Raw genomic sequence first — 10,867 nt, 5'->3', positions numbered from 1 at the left:
TGTAGATATTTCCATGTTCAAACAGATCGCGGTGTAGATATTTCCATGTTCATCCAGATGGCTGTTTAGACATATCCATGTTCATACAGATGGTGGTGAAGATATTTCCATGTTCATACAGACAGCGGTGTAGATATTTCCATGTTCATACAGATAGGGGTGTAGATATTTCCATGTTCATGCAGATGGCTGTGTAGATATATCCATGTTCATACAGATGACGGTGAATATATTTCCATGTTCATACAGATAGCGGTGTAGATATTTCCATGTTCATACAGATAGCGGTGTAGATATTTCCATGTTCATACCGATAGCGGTGCTGATATTTCCATGTTTATACAGGTAGCGGTGTAGATATTTCCATGTTTATACAGATAGCGGTGTAGATATTTCCATGTTTATACAGATAGCGGTGTAGATATTTCCATGTTTATACAGATAGCGGTGTAGATATCTCCTTCTTAATACAGATGGCGGTGTAGATGTTTATATGTTCATACAGATGGCGGTGCAGATATTTCCATGTGCATACAGATGGCAGTGTTGATATTTCCAAGTTTATAGAGATAGCGGTGTAGTTATTTGCATGTGTAAAGAGGTAGATGTGTAGATAGTTCCATGTATATGCAGATAGCTGTGTAGATATTTCCATTTTCATGCAGACAGCGGTGTAGATATTTCCATGTTCAAACAGATAGCGGTGAAGATATTTCCACGTTCATACAGATAGCGGTGTAGATATTTCCATGTTCATACAGATAGCTGTGTAGATATTTCCATGTTCATACAGATAGCGGTGTAGATATTTCCATGTTCATACAGATAGCGGTGCTGATATTTCCATGTTTATACAGGTAGCGGTGTAGATATTTCCATGTTTATACAGATAGCGGTGTAGATATTTCCATGATTATACAGATAGCGGTGTAGATATTTCCATGTTTATACAGATAGCGGTGTAGATATCTCCATCTTAATACAGATGGCAGTGTAGATATTTATATGTTCATACAGTTGGCGGTGCAGATATTTCCATGTTCATACAGATGGCGGTGTAGATATTTCCATGTTCATACAGATAGCGGTGTAGTTATTTCCATGTGTAAAGAGATAGCTGTGTAGATATTTCCATGAATATGCAGATAGCAGTGTAGATATTTAAATTTTCATGCAGATAGCAGTGTAGATATTTCCATGTTCAAACAGATAGCGGTGTAGATATTTCCATGTTTATACAGGTAGCGGTGTAGATATTTCCATATTTATACAGATAGCGGTGAAGCTGTATGTATGTTTACACAGATAGAGGAGTAGATATTTCCATGTTCAACAGCGGTGTAGATATTTCCATGCTCATACAGATAGCGGTGTAGATATTTCCATGTTTATACAGATTGCGGTGAAGATGTATGCATATTTACACAGATAGCGGTGTAGATATTTCCATGTTCATGCAGATGGCTGTGTAGATATATCCATGTTCATACAGATGGCGGTGAAGATATTTCCATGTTCATACAGATAGCGGTGTAGTTATTTCCATGTGTAAAGAGATAGCTGTGTAGATATTTCCATGTATATGCAGATAGCTGTGTAGATATTTCCATTTTCATGCAGATAGCGGTTTAGATATTTCCATGTTTAAACAGATAGCGGTGTAGATATTTCCATGTTCATAGAGATAGCGGTGTAGATATTTCCATGTTCATACAGATACCGGTGCTGATATTTCCATGTTTATACAGGTAGCAGTGTAGATATTTCCAAGTTTATACAGAGAGCGGTGAAGATATCTCCATCTTAAAGCATATGGCGGTGTAGATATTTATATGTTCATACAGATGGCGGTGCAGTTATTTCCATGTTCATACAGATGGCGCTGTAGATATTTCCATGTTTATAGAGATAGCGGTGCAGTTATTTCCATGTGTATAGAGATAGCTTTGTAGATATTTCCATGTATATGCAGATAGCTGTGTAGATATTTCTATTTTCATGAAGATAGGGGTTTAGATATTTCCATGTTCAAACAGATAGCGGTGTAGATATTTCCATGTTCATGCAGATCGCGGTGTAGATATTTCCATGTTCATCCAGATGGCTGTGTAGACATATCCATGTTCATACAGATGGCGGTGAAGATATTTCCATGTTCATACAGACAGCGGTATTGATATTTCCATGTTCATACAGATAGCGGTGTAGATATTTCCATGTTCATACAGATGGCTGTGTAGATATATCCATGTTCATACAGATGACGGTGAAGATATTTCCATGTTCATACAGATAGCGGTGTAGATATTTCCATGTTCATACAGATAGCGGTGTAGATATTTCCATGTTCATACCGATAGCGGTGCTGATATTTCCATGTTTATACAGGTAGCGGTGTAGATATTTCCATGTTTATACAGACAGCGGTGTAGATATCTCCTTCTTAATACAGATGGCGGTGTTGATGTTTATATATTCATACAGATGGCGGTGCAGATATTTCCATGTGCATACAGATGGCGGTGTATTTATTTCCAAGTTTATAGGGATAGCGGTGTAGTTATTTCCATGTGTAAAGAGGTAGCTGTGTAGATATTTCCATGTGTATGCAGATAGCTGTGTAGATATTTCCATTTTCATGCAGACAGCGGTGTAGATATTTACATGTTCATACAGATAGCGGTGTAGATATTTCCATGCTCATACAGATAGCGGTGTAGATATTTCCATGTTCATAGAGATAGCGGTGTAGATATTTCCATGTTCATACAGATAGCGTTGCTGATATTTCCTTGTTTATACAGGTAGCGGTGTAGATATTTCCATGTTTCTACAGATAGCGGTGTTGATATTTCCATGTTTATACAAATAGCGGTGTAGATATTTCCATGATTATTCAGATAGCGGTGTAGATATCTCCATCTTAATACAGATGGCGGTGTAGTTATTTATATGTTCATACAGTTGGCGGTGCAGATATTTCCATGTTCATACAGATGGCGGTGTAGATATTTCCATGTTCATACAGATAGCGGTGTAGTTATTTCCATGTGTAAAGAGATAGCTGTGTAGATATTTCCATGTATATGCAGATAGCAGTGTAGATATTTCCATTTTCATGCAGATAGCGGTGTAGATATTTCCATGTTCAAACAGATAGAAGTGTAGATATTTCCATGTTCATACAGATAGCGGTGTAGATTTTTCCATGTTCATACAGATAGCAGTGTAGATATTTCCATGTTTATACAGATAGCGGTGAAGATGTATGCATGTTTACACAGATAGCGGTGTAGATATTTCCATGTTCAGATAGCGGTGTAGATATTTCCATGTTCATACAGATAGCGGTGCTGATATTTCCATGTTTATACAGGTAGCGGTGTAGATATTTCCATGTTAATACAGATAGCGGTGTAGATATTTCCATGTTTATACAGATAGCGGTGTAGATATTTCCATGTTTATACAGATAGCGGTGTAGATATCTCCATCTTAATACAGATGGCGGTGTAGATATTTATATGTTCATACAGTTGGCGGTGCAGATATTTCCATGTTCATACAGATGGCGGTGTAGATATTTCCATGTTCATACAGATAGCGGTGTAGTTATTTCCATGTGTAAAGAGATAGCTGTGTAGATATTTCCATGAATATGCAGATAGCAGTGTAGATATTTAAATTTTCATGCAGATAGCAGTGTAGATATTTCCATGTTCAAACAGATAGCGGTGTAGATATTTCCATGTTCATACAGATAGCGGTGTAGATATTTCCATGTTCATACAGATAGCGGTGTAGATATTTCCATGTTCATCCAGATGGCTGTGTAGATATATCCATGTTCATACAGATGGCAGTGAGGATATTTCCATGTTCATACAGATAGCGGTGTAGTTATTTCCATGTGTAAAGAGATAGCTGTGTAGATATTTCCATGTATATGCAGATAGCTGTGTAGATATTTCCATTTTCATGCAGATAGCGGTTTAGATATTTCCATGTTCAAACAGATAGCGGAGTAGATATTTCCATGTTCATAGAGATAGCGGTGTAGATATTTCCATGTTCATACAGATAGCGGTGCTGATATTTCCATGTTTATACAGGTAGCGGTGTAGATATTTCCATGTTCATCCAGATGGCTGTGTAGATATATCCATGTTCATACAGATAGCTGTGTAGCTATTTCCATGTTCATACAGATAGTGGTGTAGATATTTCCAGGTTTATACAGATAGCAGTGTAGATATCTCCTTCTTAATACAGATGGCGGTGTAGATATTTATATGTTCATACAGATGGCGGTGCAGATATTTCCATGTTCATACAGATGGCGGTGTAGATATTTCCATGTTTATAGAGATAGCGGTGTAGTTATTTCCATGTGTAAAGAGATAGCTTTGCAGATATTTCCTTGTATATGCAGATAGCTGTGTAGATATTTCCATTTTCACGCAGATAGCGGTGTAGATATTTCCATGTTCAAACAGATAGCGGTGTAGATATTTCCATGTTCATACAGATAGCGGTGTAGATATTTCCATGTTCATACAGATAGCGGTGAAGATGTATGCTTGTTTACACAGATAGCGGTGTATATATTTCCATGTTCATACAGATAGCGGTGTAGATATTTCCATGTTCATCCAGATGGCTCTGTAGATATATCCATGTTCATACAGATAGCGGTGAATATATTTCCATGTTCATACAGATAGCAGTGTAGATATTTCCATGTTCATACAGATAGCGGTGTAGATATTTCCATGTTCATACAGATAGCGGTGTAGCTATTTCCATGTTCATACAGATAGCGGTGTAGATATTTTCATGTTCATCCAGATGGCTGTGTAGATATATCCATGTTCATACAGATGGCGGTGAAGATATTTCCATGTTCATACAGATAGCGGTGTATATATTTCCATGTTCATACAGATAGTGTTGTAGATATTTCCATGTTCATACAGATAGCGGTGTAGGTATTTCCATGTTCACACAGATAGAGGGACTGATATTGCCATGTTCATGCAGATAGCGGTGCTGATATTTCCATGTTTATACAGGTAGCGGTGTAGATATTTCCATGTTTATACAGATAGCGGTGAAGATATTTCCATGTTTATACAGATAGCGGTGTAGATATTTCCAGGTTTATACAGATAGCGGTGTAGATATTTCCAAGTTTATACAGATAGCGGTGAAGATATCCCCATCTTACTACAGATGGCGGTGTAGATATTTATATGTTAATAGAGATGGCAGTGCAGATATTTCCTTGTTCATACAGATGGCGGTGTAGATATTTCCATGTTTATAAAGATAGCGGTGTAGTTATTTCCATGTGTAAAGAGATAGCTTTGTATATATTTCCATGTATATGCAGATAGCTGTGTAGATATTTCTATTTTCATGCAGACAGCGGTTTAGGTATTTCCATGTTCAAACAGATAGCTTTGTAGATATTTCCATGTTCAAACAAATTGCGGTGTAGATATTTCCATGTTCATACAGATGGCTGTGTAGATATATCCACGTTCATACAGATGGCGGTGAAGATATTTCCATGTTCATACAGACAGCGGTGTAGATATTTCCATGTTCATACAGATTGCGGTGTAGATATTTCCATGTTGATACTGATAGCGGTGCTGATATTTCCATGTTTATACAGATAGCGGTGTAGATATTTCCATGTTTATACAGATAGCGGTGTAGATATTTCCATGTTTATACAGATAGCGGTGTAGATATCTCCTTCTTAATACAGATGGCGGTGCAGATATTTATATGCTCATACACATGCCGGTGCAGATATTTCCATGTTCATACAGATGGCGGAGTAGATATTTCCATGTTTATAGAGATAGCGGTGTAGTTATTTCCATGTGTAAAGAGATAGCTGTGTAGATATTTCCATGTATATGCAGATAGCTATGTAGACATTTCCATTTTCATGCTGACAGCGGTGTAGATATTTCCATGTTCAAACAGATAGCGGTGTAGATATTTCCATGTCCATACAGATAGCGGTGTGGATATTTCCATGTTCATACAGATAGCGGTGTAGATATTTCCATGTTCATGCAGATAGCGGTGTAGATATTTCCATGTTCATACAGATAGCGGTGCTGATCTTTCCATGTTTATACAGGTAGCGGTGTAGATATTTCCATGTTTATACAGATAGCGGTGTAGATATTTCCATGTTTATACAGATAGCGGTGTAGATATTTCCAGATTTAAACAGATAGCGGTGTAGATATCTCCATCTTAATACAGATGGCGGTGTAGATATTTATATCTTCATACAGATGGCGGTGCAGATATTTCCATGTTCATACAGATGGCGGTGTAGATATTTCCATGTTTATAGAGATAGCGGTGTAGTTATTTCCATGTGTAAAGAGATAGCTTTGTAGATTTTTCCATGTATATGCAGACAGCTGTGTAGTTATTTCCATTTTCATGCAGATAGCGGTGTAGATATTTCCATGTTCAAACAGATAGCGGTGTAGATATTTCCTTGTTCATACAGATAGCAGTGGAGATATTTCCATGTTCATACAGATAGCAGTGAAGATGTATGCATGTTTACACAGATAGCGGTGTATATATTTCAATGTTCATACAGATAGCTGTGTATATATTTCCATGTTCATCCAGATGGCTCGGTAGATATATCCATGTTCATACAGATGGCGGTGAAGATATTTCCATGTTCATACAGATAGCGGTGTAGATATTTCCATGTTCATACAGATAGCGGTGTAGATATTTCCATGTTCATACAGATAGCGGTGTAGATATCTCCATGTTCATAAAGATAGAGGGGCTATTTCCATGTTCAAACAGATAGCTGTGCTGATATTTCCATGTTTATACAGATAGCGGTGTAGATATCTCCATCTTAATACAGATGGCCTTGTAGATATGTATATGTTCATACAGACGTCAGTGCAGATATTTCCATGTTCATAAAGATGGTGGTGTAAATATTTCCATGTTCATACAGGTAGCGGTGTAGTTATTGCCACGTGTAAAGAGATTGCTGTGTAAATATTTCCATGTTTATGCAGATAGCTGTGTAGATATTTCCATTTTCATGCAGATTGCGGTGTAGATATTTCCATGTTCAAACAGATAGCGGTGTAGATATTTCCATGTTCATACAGATAGCGGTGTAAATATTTCCATGTTCATTCAGATAGTGGTGTAGATATTTCCATGTTCATACAGATAGCGGTGTAGCTATTTCCATGTTCATACAGATAGCGGTGTAGATATTTCCATGTTCATAGAGATAGCGGTGTAGATATTTCCATGTTCATACAGATAGCGGTGCTGATATTTCCATGTTTATACAGGTAGCTGTGTAGATATTTCCATGTTTATACAGATAGCGGTGAAGATATGTCCATGTTTATACAGATAGCGGTGTAGATATTTCCAAGTTTATACAGATAGCGGTGAAGATATCTCCATCTTAATACACATGGTGGTGTAGATATTTATATGTTCATACAGATGGCGGTGCAGATATTTCCATGTTCATACAGATGGCGGTGTAGTTATTTCCATGTTTATAGAGATAGCGGTGTAGTTATTTCCATGTGTAAAGAGATAGCTTTGTAGATATTTCCATGTATATGCAGATAGCTGTGTAGATATTTCTACTTTCATGCAGATAGCGGTTTAGATATTTCCATGTTCAAACAGATTTCGGTGTAGATATTTCCATGTTCATACAGATAGCGGTGTAGATATTTACATGTTCATACAGATAGCGGTGCTGATATTTCCATGTTTATACAGGTAGTGTTGTAGATATTTCCATGTTTATACAGATAGCGGTGTAGATATTTCCATGTTTATACAGATAGTGGTGTAGATATTTCCATGTTTATTCAGATAGCAGTGTAGATATCTCCATCTTAATACAGATGGCGGTCTAGATGTTTATATGTTCATACAGATGTCGGTGCAGATATTTCCATGTTCATACAGATGGCGGTGTAGATATTTCCATGCTCATACAGATAGCGGTGTAGTTATTTCCATGTGTAAAGACATAGCTGTGTAGATATTTAAATGTATATGCAGATTGCAGTGTAGATATTTCCATTTTCATGCAGATAGCGGTGTAGATATTTCCATGTTCAAACAGATAGCGGTGTAGATATTTCCATGTTCATTCAGATAGCGGTGTAGATATTTCCATGTTCATACAGATAGCGGTGTAGATATTTCCATGTTCATACAGATAGCGGTGTAGATATTTCCATGTTCATACAGATAGCGGTGTAGATATTTCCATGTTCATACAGATAGCGGTGTAGATATTTCCATGTTTATACAGATAGCGGTGAAGATGTATGCATGTTTACACAGATAGTGGTGTAGATATTTCCATGTTTATACAGATAGCGGTGTAGATATTTCCATGTTTGTGCAGATAGCGGTGTAGATATTTCCAGGTTTATACAGATAGCAGTGAAAATGTATGCAGGTTTACACAGATAGCGGTGTAGATATTTCCATGTTCATACAGATAGTGGTGTAGATATTTCCATGTTCATCCAGATGGCTGTGTAGATATATCCATGTTCATACAGATGGCGGTGAAGATATTTCCATGTTCATACAGATAGAGGTGTAGTTATTTCCAGGTGTAAAGAGATAGCTGTGTAGATATTTCAAAGAATATGCAGATAGCTGTGTAGATATTTCCGTTTTCAGGCTGATAGCGGTGTAGATATTTCCATGTTCAAACAGATAGCGGTGTAGATATTTCCATCTTCATACAGATAGCGGTGTAGATATTTCCATGCTTATACAGATTGCAGTGAAGATGAATGCATGTTTACACAGATAGCGGTGTAGATATTTCCATGTTCATGCAGATAGCGGTGTAGATATTTCCATGTTCATCCAGATGGCTCTGTAGATATATCCATGTTCATACAGATGGCGGTGAAGATATTTCCATGTTCATACAGATAGCGGTGTAGATATTTCCATGTTCATACAGATAGCACTGTAGATATTTCCATGTTCATACATATGGCGGTGTAGCTATTTCCATGTTCATACAGATAGCGGTGTAGATATTTCCATGTTCATCCAGATGTCTTTGTAGATGTATCCATGTTCATACAGATGGCGGTGAAGATATTTCCATGTTCATACAGATAGCGGGGTAGATATTTCCATGTTCATACAGATAGCGTTGTAGATATCTCCATGTTCATACAGATAGAGGGGCTATTTCCATGTTCAAACAGATAGCTGTGCTGATATTTCCATGTTTATACAGGTAGTGTTGTAGATATTTCCATGTTTATACAGATAGCGGTGTAGATATTTCCATGTTTATACAGATAGCGGTGTAGATATTTCCATGTTTATAGAGATAGCGGTGTAGATATCTCCATCTTAATACAGATGGCCGTGTAGATATGTATATGTTCATATAGATGTCAGTGCAGATATTTCCATGTTCATAAAGATGGCGGTGTAAATATTTCCATGTTCATACAGGTAGCGGTGTAGTTATTTCCACGTGTAAAGAGATTGCTGTGTAAATATTTCCATGTTTATGCAGATAGCTGTGTAGATATTTCCATTTTCATGCAGATAGCGGTGTAGATATTTTCATGTTCATAGAGATAGCGGTGTAGATATTTCCATGTTCATACAGATAGCGGTGCTGATATTTCCATGTTTATACAGGTAGCTGTGTAGATATTTCCATGTTTATACAGAGAGCGGTGAAGATATGTCCATGTTTATACTGATAGCTGTGTAGATATTTCCAAGTTTATGCAGATAGCGGTGAAGATATCTCCATCTTAATACAGATGGCGGTGTAGATATTTATATGTTCATACAGATGGCTGTGCAGATATTTCCATGTTCATACAGATGGCGGTGTAGTTATTTCCATGTTTATAGAGATAGCGGTGTAGTTATTTCCATGTGTAAAGAGATAGCTTTGTAGATATTTCCATGTATATGCAGATAGCTGTGTAGATATTTCTACTTTCATGCAGATAGCGGTTTAGATATTTCCATGTTCAAACAGATTGCGGTGCAGATATTTCCATGTTCATACAGATAGCGGTGTAGATATTTCCATGTTCATACAGATAGCGGTGCTGATATTTCCATGTTTATACAGGTAGTGTTGTAGATATTTCCATGTTTATACAGATAGAGGTGTAGATATTTCCATGTTTATACAGATAGTGGTGTAGATATTTCCATGTTTATTCAGATAGCAGTGTAGATATCTCCATCTTAATACAGATGGCGGTCTAGATATTTATATGTTCATACAGATGTCGGTGCAGATATTTCCATGTTCATACAGATGGCGGTGTAGATATTTCCAGGTTCAAACAGATAGCGGTGTAGTTATTTCCATGTGTAAAGACATGGCTGTGTAGATATTTAAATGTATATGCAGATTGCAGTGTAGATATTTCCATTTTCATGCAGATAGCGGTGTAGATATTTCCATGTTCAAACAGATAGCGGTGTAGATATTTCCATGTTCATACAGATAGCGGTGTAGATATTTCCATGTTCATACAGATAGCTGTGTAGATATTTGCATGTTCATACAGATAGCGGTCTAGATATTTCCATGTTCATACAGATAGCGGTGTAGATATTTCCATGTTCATACAGATATCCGTGTAGATATTTCCATGTTCATACACATAGCGGTGTAGATATTTCCATGTTCATACAGATAGCGGTGTAGATATTTCCATGTTTATAGAGATAGCGGTGTAGTTATGTCCATGTGTATAGAGATACCTTTGTAGATATTTCCATGTATATGCAGATAGCTGTG

Source organism: Gorilla gorilla, chromosome 4 (assembly GCF_029281585.2).
Source record: "Gorilla gorilla gorilla isolate KB3781 chromosome 4, NHGRI_mGorGor1-v2.1_pri, whole genome shotgun sequence".
NCBI classification, from domain to species: Eukaryota; Metazoa; Chordata; class Mammalia; order Primates; family Hominidae; genus Gorilla; species Gorilla gorilla.
The sequence above is the reverse complement of the archived record's forward strand: the minus strand, read 5'-3'. Positions refer to the sequence as shown.